At 41.9% G+C, this 14,185-nt stretch overlaps 1 pseudogene; it reads right to left on the bottom strand.

Annotated features, from left to right (window-relative positions):
- The window catches only part of LOC145395838 (glutamate receptor 1-like), a 378,247-nt pseudogene that overhangs the window by 124,022 nt on the left and 240,040 nt on the right, over positions 1-14,185 (bottom strand).

Here is a 14,185-nt window from a genome sequence, read left to right as displayed (position 1 = left end):
CCAGCAGTGGTGTTATTGAAGGTGTTATTTAACCCATCCAACTTAGGCCAACACCCCAGCAGTGGTGTTATTGAAGGTGTTATTTAACCCATCCAACTTAGGCCAACACCCCAGCAGTGGTGTTATTGAAGGTGTTATTTAACCCATCCAACTTAGGCCAACACCCCAGCAGTGGTGTTATTGAAGGTGTTATTTAACCCATCCAACTTAGGCCAACACCCCAGCAGTGGTGTTATTGAAGGTGTTATTTAACCCATCCAACTTAGGCCAACACCCCAGCAGTGGTGTTATTGAAGGTGTTATTTAACCCATCCAGCTAACAAAGCCTCTTGCAAGCTAAGTTAAATGGCCAAGTAACAGCCAGAATAAACACCAAAACCAGTGACGGGAGTGAAGGCGTTAACCCAGATCCCTGTAACCTCGTGTGAGCCGTGGATTTCCCTGAGCTAAATAAATAATAACCTTTTGACGTCAGCAGGGGTAATATAAAAGGTTTGTTTTGCACAGCCAGTGTCAAAAATATCTAAAAACAATGTTGCATGAGATCCGCCAGGCGGTGAATTCACTTATACAATACATACAATACAATAAATCGATACACACTACATACTAGATTTATTCATCTTAGTAAAGCCGTAGTGAGGAGGTTTAAATAGGCTACATGCCATACCAAGAGTTCGAAAGATTATTCCATGCACAAGAAAACCGGTCTGGAATTAGCAAGACTTCAGAGCTTATTATTATTATTATTATTATTATTATTATTATTACTACTACTACTACTACTACTATCATTAGTATTATTACTATTATTATTATTATTAATTATTATTATTATTATTATTAATTATTATTATTATTAATATTATTATTATTAATTATTATTATTATTATTATTCGAATCAGCGCTTGCAACTGCGTGAGTACAGCAGCTTACCAAGCGAGCCATTTAGGCACCCGAATAAATTAGAAACAGAGATACGAACCAGCGTTGGTAAGTACGTGGATACAGCAGCTTGCGGACTAAGCTTTAAAGGTATCCACAGAGTGTGCAGTGAGGTTGGATGGTGAGGATATGGAGAATGTGAGTGCATTCAAGTACTTGGGTAGTGTGATGAGTAAGGATGGAACTTTGGGGGATGAAGTGCGTGAAAGGGTACAGCAGGGAAGAAAGGTTGTTGGTACACTGAAAGCAGTGATGAGAAATAGGGAGGTGAGTATGGAAGTTAAGAAGTCACTGCATGATGGTATTGTGATCCCTACCCTGACGTATGGAAGCGAGGCGTGGACCTTGCAAGAGGGGAACAAGTCAAGAGTGAGAGCAGTGGAAATGAGTTACTTGAGAGGAGCATGTGGAGTGACGTGGAGGGACAGGTTGACGAATGAAGAAGTGAAGGAACGTTGTGGGGTAGATGTGGATGTGGTTGAAAAGATTAGGAGAAATACACTGAGGTGGTTTGGACATGTGGAGAGAATGGAGAATGAAAGACTGACTAAGAGGGTGTATGTAGGTGAGGTGGAGGGAGAGAGAGGGGTAGACCGAGGATGAGGTGGAGGGATGGAGTTGAGAGGTATATGAGGGAGGGGGTGAGTTGGGGGAGGGGAGTCAAATGGGGGGTGACAGAGTGACTTAGAGGCGTTTTGTCTGCGGCCACCCTTTGCGGGATTAGGGCGTCGGGCTATAGATAGATAGATAGATAGATAGATTATTATTATTATTATTATTATTATTATTATTAGTTGTTCTTGTTAGGTTTCATAGTTGTTGTTATTGTTGTTGTTTTCACTGTAATTGTTACTGTTGTAGTTGTTGATGTTGCTGCTGCTGCTGCTGCTGCTGCTGCTGTTGTTGTGGCACCAGGTTCATCCGAAATGTGAACCCAGTGGACTGCAGGCTGTTGTCCCCCCATCTTCAGTCCACCATCTTTTTCTGAGGGGACAGGGAAGTAGACGAAGGACGTTTACGAAACCAGGAGGTTGAGCCGCTCGGGTATGTCAGTGCCACCACATGAAGGCAGCTCACTCCAGTACCAGAGGAAATTATTGCAAGAGCTATATATATCCCCACATGACCTGTGTAAATTAATCAGTTTTCCCCCACCAAAAAAAAAAAAAAAAAAAAAAAAACTTCAACTACGATGACGTCAGTTTTACAGTATATTATCTACCAGTTGTATTTAGCCCTTAATAATGAAGGTGTTAATCAAAGCTGTTCATTAAGGATATGTCTAATTCCTCCAGTTTAAAAGTATCTCTAAGTCGAATAAAATCTGCTGAGAGTAGGCAAAATAAGGTACATAAAGACGTTACTGGAGTGTTTTTTGTGTCCGATCCTCAGCACAGATATCCCAGTCCATTCACCAAAGCCGTACAATCTTCACCACTAAGGTGCTAACACCCTCCATCCATACTGAACACTTGCCACCATGCCTCATTCAGGACTGATGTGATGGTATTATTATTATTATTATTATTATTATTATTATTATTTTGTCGGAGGGTTATGTGTCCAGTTTCAGTTTGTCTTAAAGAACTTTTTGTCGAACTGTTCCCATCCCTAACCAGGAATCGATCATGCGGCTTGACAGACACCAGCCTACTTCCCCTATCACTCAACCACCACTTGTCCTCAGACTAAACAGACTCACTACAGTGGAGAAGTAAAAGTGTTTGTATTTACCAAACTGCTTTACTGAAAATTAGGGAATATTTAACACAAACGTTTTAAGATTTATACCCACATTCGAGAAGTTGTTTACTGGGAAGCTAAAACAGCTTCGACCCGACTTGCACCCTCTCCTGATAAGACGAGAGACGAACATATACAGTATGTGTGTATATACAGCAATGATACTAGGGAAGCGGCAGGAGTGGGTCTCTCTCTCTCTCTCTCTCTCTCTCTCTCTCTCCATTTTCTGTCTTGTACCTCTCATCTCTTCAATACATTCCCATTATCGCTTCCCTCCTCTTCCTATATTCACTGTTCCCTACATTACCCTCATTTTTCTTCTCCCCTTTCTTTTTTCTGCTCTCGTTTCCGTTTCCAGTTCCCTCCTTGTTTCTCTAATTTACTTAGTTTATTCTTCTTTATTGTCTCCTTCTCCTTCCATTCACTGTTCCTTCAATTTCCCTCATATTTCTTTTCTCCGTATTGCTGTGTTTCTTTTTCCAGTTCATTCCGTGGCCTGTTTTTCATCCTTCCCATATATTCTACCTACGTGTCCTTCCTCTTTCCTCCTCCATTCTCACTGATGTCTGCGTCCTTAGTTTTTCTTTTTCCTTTTTTACACACAATTTCTTGAGCTATGGAGGGGTATTTCACAGCTGAAGGAAAGGAAGCCTGTGTACCGACACACACACAGGAGAGAGAGAGAGAGAGAGAGAGAGAGAGAGAGAGAGAGAGAGAGAGAGAGACAGACAGACAGACAGACAGACAGACAGACAGACAGACAGGGGAGGGGCGGAAGGAGGCTCACAGAACTGAATCAAAACATAAAAAAATACAATACAGCACCACACAGCGAGCAGGACACTCAAGCGTACTGTCCCTCTGGCCAGGACAATACACACACACTGGGGACGAGTGTAGAGGACGTTGCTTGGCCATTCTGTGTTGCATACACGGCCAAAACAAAAGCTACATAACGCCAGGTGCAAACTTTAAATGCCTTCATTGCTTAAAGTGAGGGAGGAAGGGAGGAAGCTGGTGAGAGAGAGAGAGAGAGAGAGACTGCACCATACAGCTTGTCATAAACAATTAAAGTTTGGTTTGTGGATAAGAACTGTTTTCCCTACTGCGGCAAATTTCTTACCGCCCCTGTCAACACCAAGACAGTCTTCTCAACAACACCAGTAAAGTGCGCTCTGTGAGCACGTGACAAGCGAACGTGCGTTTGTACATACACCTATCATCATAATTTCATCTTGTTGTAAACTTTCAACATTACTGGTGAGGTAGCTGAACAATTAACAGATGAATAATTGAGCTAAAATAATTACTCTCTCTCTCTCTCTCTCTCACACACACACACACACACACACACACACACACACACACACACACACACACACACACACACACAGACGGACGCACGCGTGATGAAAATCATACTGCCATCAAGCAGTCTGATTGAGAATGTGGTGGTCATGTTACGTTGGCCTGTCCTCAAAAATAAAATAATGGTCAAACCCTTGGCTGGCCGTCTACCTTTTCATCAACTTTGGTTAAAACTGAATCAATGCTGCAGGGGAATACTTGCACACCACTTGTAAACCTGGTCATTTCATCACAGAGGAAGTTTCCAAATCAGTCAGTGATAGAGTTCCGTAGTAAAAAATGTGTTAGCATCTACGAAGCCACTGGACTGAAAGAGGTCAAAGAAATGCCGTGTATAAGTAACAATCTTGTTACTCACATGTTGTTTCCCAGAGCCTTAGGAAGACCTTAGTTACAACTAAGTGCTTAAAAATTCGTCCTTCCATCCGGGTGGCCATCAAGCTACCTGTTGCTTTTCTTGCCCCATGTATAAATGGTAGTACTGTAACAATGCACCCAACATTGCATCCAATCACCCATCCATCCAGCTACAACTCATCTGATGTTGCTTTCCAAGGTCCTAAAGAGGGCCATCACACATAGCAATGAAAATAGCACTCTATCTATCCATTCACCCAGTTAGCCATTCACTTATCTGCTGTTGCTTTTCAAGGTGATAAAGAAGACCAACACATATAGCTATAAAATAACACCCTATCCAAGCACGCATCCAGGTAACCATCCACTCACCTGCTGCTGCTTTCCAGGGTCCTAAGGAAGGCCAGGGCATCATGGGCCGACTCGACACGCCTCACCACCCGAATCTCAAAGGACGCTTGGGCTGGTCGGAGGGACTGGTAAATCTTCTGGAGTCGTAGGAGGCCTGGATGAGAGAAAAAAGAGAGTTGAGTCAGCAAGTTCTGAAGCCGGGATAAAAAGAAGGTACAGTTGGCAGGCAACATTCGAACCTGGTACAGCACCAGTGTGTAGCAGAGGTATACTTGACAACCTTGACAATCACATTTTTTGGCGGCACTGACATGGATGAATGGAGGTGTTAAATGTTAGATGAAATGGCCAAGTGACTATGGTGCATGAACGTCGGAAACTGTAGGTAGACCTCCACTTCACACAGACACTGTCCCAGGTTCATGTGCTGCCAAATGTGCACACAGTCTGAAGTCACATGTCACAGAAGAGGATGATGCTCTGGTGGGAATAAGTTCCAGAGATAGGAATTACACACACACACACACACACACACACACACACACACACACACACACACACACACACACACACACACGCAAACACACACACACACACACACACACACACACAAGCGCACGCACACACACACACACACACACACACACACACACACACACACACACACACACACACACACACACACACACTGTTACATAGCCTATGATTTCATCATCCTTTGTGTAATTCTAACGTACAGTATGCTGCATCTTTGATCACGAGCGTGTTCTACCTCACTCCCCCCTTCTACCCTTATCGTAGAGTAAGTCGTTCTTTCTGTTGTTCAGAGCAGGATTGTCAACTCTTTTTCCCCTATGGCTTCATTTGCGCGTCCTTCTTACAAGTTGTATCAAGCTCTGCTGGCCCCTATATAATGAGCTGTCTCTGCATTAATTGCCACTAAGATCTACTCCTCATTTTGTTCACATCTCTGTCCTCCCCTGTACAGTTGTTATTATTTTTGTGAGTGCTCAGGAAGTCTCCAACCATCTAGCAGCTGTGTAATTTGAGTATAAGTGTTATTACATTTTTCTTGTACTGTATAGCATAAGGTGTTAATTCGTAGGCCTAGTGAGGTTTTTGTGATTCATGTGTTTTAGGTGTCAGCCATTATTAATAATATTTTGTATCTGTAATAATATACCTTGCATTAACTGAGCATTATCCGGTTTTCTCATTTTATCAGGGCTGACTTAGATAAATTTACACTTGCTAATTTCGTGTTAATAGAGGCTATTGCAGTTAACCATATATTTAACCTGTTTTTTGCCATTACATTATCCTTATGAGTCCTGAATGTTTAGTTGTTCGTTTGAGCATTAAACTTTAACTTGTAATTTTACCTAACTCTTTTGTTTTGAACCTAGAACTTTGCGGGACAGTAATGATTTTTAGTATTCTCACTTGGTGTTCATTATCTCTCTCAGTTCCGTAACATAAATTTGGCGACCTCTTATCAGGATATTCAGGATATTATCATAAGGATATTGCTTGATATTTTGTGACTGTGATTTATTCATGATATCTACTATTACTATGCTTAATGAAGCCAAAGATTTTTTGTCAAATGTGCAAACAGTGTGTGATGTAGAAAACAGAACAAAGAATGACCTTAAGCTTGTTGCTCAACAATTGGGAATTGCTTTTCGCTCTCATCATTCTAAAGATCAAATTGTTGGCATGATTAATGAAAGCTTGTTTAATGTAACTCCTCCAAATGAGCAAACGCAGATTGAAATAGCTAAGTTACAGCTAGCCCTGCAGGAGGCTCGTGCTAAGGAGGCTGACTTTCAGGCTCGTGCTAAGGAGGCTGACTTTCAGGCTCGTGCTAAGGAGGCTGAGTGTCAGGCTCGTATTCAGGAGGCACAGGCGCAGGCTCAGGCACAAATTGAACTAGCTAGGATTCAGGCAGACCATGAGTATCGCATGAAACAAGGTGGAACTGGATCATCTAGCTCTGATGATTTTGATGTGGCTAAAAATGTTAAACTTGTCCCTCCTTTTAATGAATCTGATTTAACAAAGTATTTTCAGTTGTTTGAGAGGGTAGCTACAGGTTTTAATTGGCCCAAAAAGTATTGGCCAGTACTCCTTCAAACTGTTCTCACCGGTAAAGCTCAAGTAACTTATGCATCTTTGCCTCAGGATCAATCTCTAGAGAAAAAAGGAAAGCTGAGAGTAACTACGGTGCCTCTACTCAGAGTACAGGTAACAGGAAAGAGAATAAAGATGATGTTTCTCAGGAAGTAAATACCAGCTTCACCTCTAGATTTCAGAAAAGTAAATGTACTTATTGTAGTAAGCTCGGTCATACTACGAAGAAATGTTTCAGGAGACAGCGTGATGTGAACAAAAAGGAGTCTTTAAATATTCAGTCAATTGGTCTAGTGTCCACTCTTGAGAGTTCCCAGAATTCTTTAACTGAGTTAACTGAACCTGCTTTGAGGGGTAATTTAAATTCTTATGATGAAGCTCCTCTTTTGAGCAGTGACGTGGGTGACACTCTCAAGAGTTCATGTGCTAATTTCCTGTCTGATGGTTTTGTCAGTCCTCTGGACAGTAATGACAGGAAATCAGTTAAAATATATCGTGATACAGGTGCTTGCCAATCCCTTATGCTGACCAGTGTTCTAGGCTCTAATGTTAATTCCTCTGATGAAACTGTAATCTTACAAGGTGTAGGGAAGAATTACTTCTCTGTCCCTCTGTGCAGAGTGAATTTAGAGTCTGGTTTTGTTAATGGTTCCGTTATGGTTGGGTTGGTTGAGACACTCCCAATATCAGGTGTAACTTTCTTACTTGGAAATGATATTGGTGGAAGTCAAGTGTGTCCAGCTCCTCAGTTGTCTAGTGAGCCAGTGGCTGCGACCCAGGATTGTGATGTCCCTGATGTGTTCTCTGCATGTGCTGTCACTAGGGCTAAGTCTAAAGTTTACTGGTGACTTAGAGGATAATGACGATGATGATGTTATCCTAGCTGACAATTTTCTTGCTAATTTGGACCACTCACCAGATGAGGCAGTACCCCGTAGTGTTGATAATTTGTCTCGTCAAGAGTTGGTTGAGTTGCAGGTTGCTGACCCTGAGTTGGAAGGTCTAGGTAACTCTGCTTGCAGTGAGGAAGAGTCAGCTGGTGCTTCTACTTGTTATTATATAAAGTCAGGAGTACTTATGAGGAAGTGGAGACCCCCAACAGCATCAGCCGACTGTGAATGGGAGGTTGTACATCAAGTTGTCATCCCTCGTGTTTGTAGGCAGGATATCATTAGAGTGGCTCATGATTCCAGTTTGGCAGGACACCTAGGAGTGAGGAAGACTGTGGCACGCATTTTGAAACACTTCTACTGGCCAGGTATCTTCAGGGATGTTTCCTGGTATTGTAAGTCTTGTCACACCTGTCAAGTTGTGGGGAAGTGTAATCAGACCGAAAAGGTTGCACCTCTAGTTCCCATTCCTCCTTTTGAGGCGCCTTTCACCCGTGTGTTGGTGGATATTGTGGGCCCTCTTCCTAAGACTTCTTCAGGATTTTCTTATGTGTTGACCCTGATTGATATGGCTACTTGTTATCCTGAAGCCATTCCACTTAGAAATATCTCAGCAAAGAACATGGTTAAGGAAATGCTAGGGTTCTTCACAAAGTTTGGTCTGCCCAAGGAGGTACGAGTACAGTCAGACCGGGGAAGTAATTTCATGTCAAATGTTTTCAAGCAGTCTCTGAAAGAGTTGGGCATCACTCAGATCACGTCTTCAGCTTACCATCCCCAGACCCAAGGAGCGTTAGAGAGATATCATCAAACACTCAAATCGATGCTCAAGAAATACTGTTTGGAACATCAGAAAGACTGGGATAAAGGTCTTCCATTCGTTGTATTTGCCGCAAGAGAATCTCCAAATGAATCACTGGGCTTCTCACCTTTTAAACTACTGTTTGGCCATGAAGTAAGAGGACCCCTTAAGTTACTCAAGGAATGCTGGCTGTCGGAGGAAGATGACGTCAACCTGCTGGAGTATGTGATGAAGTTCAAAGAACGGCTGTCCACTGCTTTACAGCTGGCGAGAGAGAATTTAGGAGCTGCTCAGGAGAAGATGACGACTTGGTATGATAAGAAGTCCAGGTTACGCCACTTTCAGCCAGGAGATCAGGTTTTGATTCTGCTACTGGTGCATGGGCAACCTCTTCAAGCCAAGTTTAGTGGTCCTTATTTCGTGGAGAAGAAACTCAGTGATTGCAACTATGTCATCGCCACACCAGATCATAGAAAGAACAAGCAACTTTGTCACATCAACATGCTAAAGTTATATCACAGGCGGGACGAAAATAACCCAGTCTGCACTGTAACTGTTCCACCCGAGTCTGCAAGTGAAGTTCTCCCATGCAGCATGAGCCTGAGTGATAGTTTGGGGAAGAATCCTGATATGAATGATCTCCAGACTAAGCTTTCTCATCTAGCTCCTGAGGAAAGGCAGGAGTTTTCGGCATTACTGCAGGAGTACCCGCAAGTGTTCCGTGCCACTCCAGGAAGAACCACTGTGTTGATGCATGATGTCGATGTTGAAGACGCAAAGCCTATTAAATTGTCTCCTTACCGTGTGAACCCAGTGAAAGTTCCTCTCATCCAGAAGGAGCTTGGCTACCTGTTGGACCACAAGATGATTGAGCCCTTTCAGAGTGAGTGGAGTTCTCCTGTCACTCTAGTCCCTAAGCCAGGTGGGTCACAGCGGCTTTGCATCGACTACAGACGTGTTAATCAGATAACCAAAACAGACACTTACCCTCTCCCTCGTGTGGAAGATTGCATAGACAAGATCGGAAAGGCTAGGGACATAAGTAAGTTTGATTTGTTAAAGGGATACTGGCAAGTACCTATGACTGAACATGCTAGGGAGATCTCATGTTTTGTAACACTAGGAAAGACTTTTGCATGTTCTGTAATGCCATATGTATGAAGAATGCACCAGCCACTTTTCAGAAGCTCATGAATGTTGTAACAGAGGGTTTGGCAGGGTGTGTTGTTTATATTGATGATGTATTAATCTGCAGTGACAACTGGAAAGATCACCTATGCCATGTCAGTAAATTTCTTGAGCGTTTGGTTCAGGCTAATCTTGTAGCTAATTTATCAAAGTGTGAGTTTGGTCAAGCTAAAGTTCAGTACCTTGGATACGTAATTGGTGATGGACATGTTGCACCACCAGGAGCTAAGGTTCAGGTTATAAGTGATCTTCCCAGACCTAAAAGTAGGAAAGAGCTACAAAGATTTTTGGGAATGGTAGGTTATTACAGGAGATTTGTTCTTAACTTTTCAATTCTTGTATCAATACTTACCGACCTACTGAAAAAGGGAGTTAAATTTGTCTGGACCAATAACTGTGAATACTCTTTCAGTAAACTTAAAGCTATCCTATTAAGTCAGCCAGTGCTCGCTACTCCAAATTTTGCTAAGCCTTTTAAGATGGCTGTTGACGCAAGTGATACAGGTGCTGGGGCTGTTTTGCTGCAAGAGGATGATCAGGGTATTGAACACCCTGTATCTTATTACAGTAAGTAGTTCACTTCACCTCAAAAGAACTACTCAACTATTGAGAAAGAGCTTTTGGCCTTGATTTTGGGTTTACAGCATTTTTCATTTTATTTGTGTTCTGGTTTTGACCCCATAGTCATTTATACCGATCATAACCCACCGAAATTCCTTAGTAAATTTAAAGATAAAAATCAGAGATTGACAAGATGGAGTCTACTTCTTCAGGAGTATTCATTAGACATACAACATGTCAAGGGGAAAGAAAATGTTATTGCTGATTGCTTATCTAGACTTTAGACAGATTGTTTTAGAGTAATAAGAAATTTCCTTTGTAAATTTCTTTTTTCTTTGTGGGGAGGTGTTGCATAGCCTATGATTTCATCATCCTTTGAGTAATTCTAACGTACAGTATGCTGCATCTTTGATCACGAGCGTGTTCTACCTCACTCCCCCCTTCTACCCTTACCGTAGAGTAAGTCGTTCTTTCTGTTGTTCAGAGCAGGATTGTCAACTCTTTGTCCCCTATGGCTTCATTTGCGCGTCCTTCTTACAAGTTGTATCAAGCTCTGCCGGCCCCTATATAATGAGCTCAGTCTCTGCATTAATTGCCACTTAGATCTACTCCTCATTTTGTTCACATCTCTGTCCTCCCCTGTACAGTTGTTATTATTTTTGTGAGTGCTCAGGAAGTCTCCAACCATCTAGCAGCTGTGTAATTTGAGTACAAGTGTTATTACATTTTTCTTGTACTGTATAGTATAAGGTGTTAATTCGTAGGCCTAGTGAGGTTTTTGTGATTCATGTGTTTTAGGTGTCAGCCATTATTAATAATATTTTGTATCTGTAATAATATACCTTGCATTAACTGAGCATTATCCGGTTTTCTCATTTTATCAGGGCTGACTTAGATAAATTTACACTTGCTAATTTCATGTTAATAGAGGCTATTGCAGTTAACCATATATTTAACCTGGTTTTTGCCATTACATTATCCTTATGAGTCCTGAATGTTTAGTTTTTTTTTTTTTTTTTTTTTTTTTTTTTATGTGCTCGACTCTGGGCATAGGCTTCTCAGCCTGCTTCCAAGGCCCAGTAGTCCTCCTACATATCGTACACCTCTACATGTGACCACTTCGGCACTAACACCCACCGTCCATATTGAATACATGCTAGGGCTGTCTCATACAGGACTGGTGTATTGGTATTAGCGGGGGTATTTTTACGACATGTCGGCGGGTCTTCTGGTAGATCGGTCAAGTCTGCCGTAATGAAATTCAAATCCTTAAACTGTTCCCTGCACCAGCGAGGATTTGAACCTGGGTCCGGTTGAACCGCAAGCCACCTCTCTACCGATTAAGCATTAAACTTTAACTTGTAATTTTACCTAACTCTTTTGTTTTGAACCTGGAACTTTGCGGGACAGTAGTGATTTTTAGTATTCTCACTTAAAGTGTTCATCATCTCTCTCTGTTCCGTAACAACACACACACACACACACACACACACACACACACACACACACACACACACACACACACACACACACACACACACACACACACACTCGGCTCAAAATATAACGTGGGATCTTGCTTGGTGAGTCGTGGGTGTATTCCGAGCACCAAACAACACTTATAAAACTGTACTCTGATATTAAAACCGAATTTTCTCCTCCATTCAAGTCTCTCTTAAGCCAGAAAATGTCGTCTGGAGACAGCAAAACTTTAATATGATGTCACCATACTGAAGAGATATTTTAGGACTAAATGTAACTCCTCTAAAAAAGTCTCTCCCGTGTGGGACAAGGAAGCGACTAACTTTAAAAACGTGTAAAGCTGAGGAGGAGCTGCTGAGGATAATGATGAAAATTCCCAGGAACTCAGTTGCTTAAGTGCATCGTTGTGGCGGGTATGATAAGTGAGGAAGTCGTAACGACAATAATACGTCTAGTGATAAAAAGTTGTGAGGGCGCTGTAATGTTCAGTCATAAGAGCTGACGCAGTTTCAGGAGCCATAATAACAAGGAAGCATATGCAGCAGTAAAGCCGCAAGTGGTGCTAAAGACGAGGCACAGTCAACATACACACCAACAACACAATAAAAGTTTAAAAGAGGGTGAGTCACACACTTTTAAAAACTCCCGTACATCTTTAAGATTTAGTTCTTCAACACATCATCATCACAACGAAATATAGGCATAGGTGAAATATTAATACTCCACTTTCTTACACCTTCAAGTTACAGAAAAATAGAAGTCTTTAAGTAGTGAACAAATAAGTACGGCCAGCACAACAACACTCTGCGACGGGTATGAATTGGTGTGTTGTGTCTGTGCGTGTGTGAATATGCGTATCTATCTATCTATGCGTATCTATCTATCTACCGTATCAATCTGTATAGACATCACTTTAGTTAACTCCACTCCGAATAAAATCTCTGGTGATTGCAAAACTAAAGACGTCATTATCTTCCAATTAAATATACATACTGGTGATTGCAAAAATAAATAATGCCGCCCCTTCACTTATCTCTCCTCTGAAACAAAAAAATATTGGTTGTAACAGGAAAAAAAAAAATCATCATCGTTCTTGAGAGGCGAAACTCAAAGCTAGTAAGCTGTCTCCAGTCTCTCAGATCGTGTGTTTTGCTACTTACGAGATTGGGACGAGATGATGTGAAAAAAGGAGGGGCCAGGAAGGAAGGAGGAAGATATGAGAATTGGGAAGACACACATGGATACAGAACTCTCTCTCTCTCTCTCTCTCTCTCTCTCTCTCTCTCTCAAATGATCACTATCGCCCTTTCCTCCGCTAGCAACTTGTGTCTAGCGAGAGAGCAAGTTTCTTTTGGAGAAATGAGAAATAAAAAAGATGGACAATCCCCTTCCGTCGTCGCAAAGGCAACAAACCAGAGAGGAGAGAATGAAATGGAAGGAGACAGGGCGAAGAAAGAAGATGGGGGAAATAAAAGGAGGAGGAGGATTGTACGAGGAATTGGGATGGACAAAGCGAGAAAAGACGGGGTTTTTAAATAAGAGTGGAAGGAAAAACTGAAGGAGAGGAGATACTGAAAGGAAGGAAACCAGGGAAGGAGGGAAGGAAAGAGGAAAACATGGGTTACTGAAGGAATAGGAAAGTGTGGGAAGGAAGATGACGAGGTAGAAGGTTAGAAAGAAAGAAGGACTGAAGGAAACAAGGATTATCTAAGGCTGGTGAAAGAGGGGGAAGGAGAGAGAATGGTTAGAGAGGTGGCGAAAAAGATGGAGGAGGGGCACAAAGGAAGCGTGACACCAGAAATGGAGGGAAGGAAGATGGGAGAGGTTGACACAAAGGAAGACAAGTTTACTGTTAAGGAAAGGAAGGAAGAAGAAAGGAAGAGAAAGAAGTAGTAAAATGAGTGGAGGAGAAAAAAATAAAAACTTAGATCGAGGGAGAGACGAAGGGAAGGAAGGCAGGAGTGAGGAAGGTCTGGAGGTGAGAAATGGGCACCATGAAAAAAGAAAGTTGTGACACATGACAGGGAAGACAAAGGTGAATAGAAGTGATATCAAAAGTGGAAAGATTTAGCAATGGAAACGAGAAAAGGAAGTAAAAAATAAGAGATGATGACAAGGAAGCCAGAAAGTAACGCCGTATTTAACTGAGGAAGTGTATGATGCAAAAGGAAAGAAAAAAAGTAAAAGAACATACGATAAGAAAAAGAAAAACATGGATATACTAGATAAAACAGCGAGCAATGAAAGTGTGTGTGTGTGTGTGTGTGTGTGTGTGTGTGTGTGTGTGTGTGTGTGTGTGTGTGTGTGTGTGTGTGTGTGTGTGTGTGTGTGTGTGTATAAGGCTAATAATCTCACTCACTGTTG

Source organism: Coenobita brevimanus, chromosome 1 (genome assembly GCF_032717465.1).
Source record: "Coenobita brevimanus isolate Jiangsu-jjx chromosome 1, ASM3271746v2, whole genome shotgun sequence".
NCBI lineage: Eukaryota > Metazoa > Arthropoda > Malacostraca > Decapoda > Coenobitidae > Coenobita > Coenobita brevimanus.
This window is presented reverse-complemented; position numbering and strand designations above follow the sequence as displayed.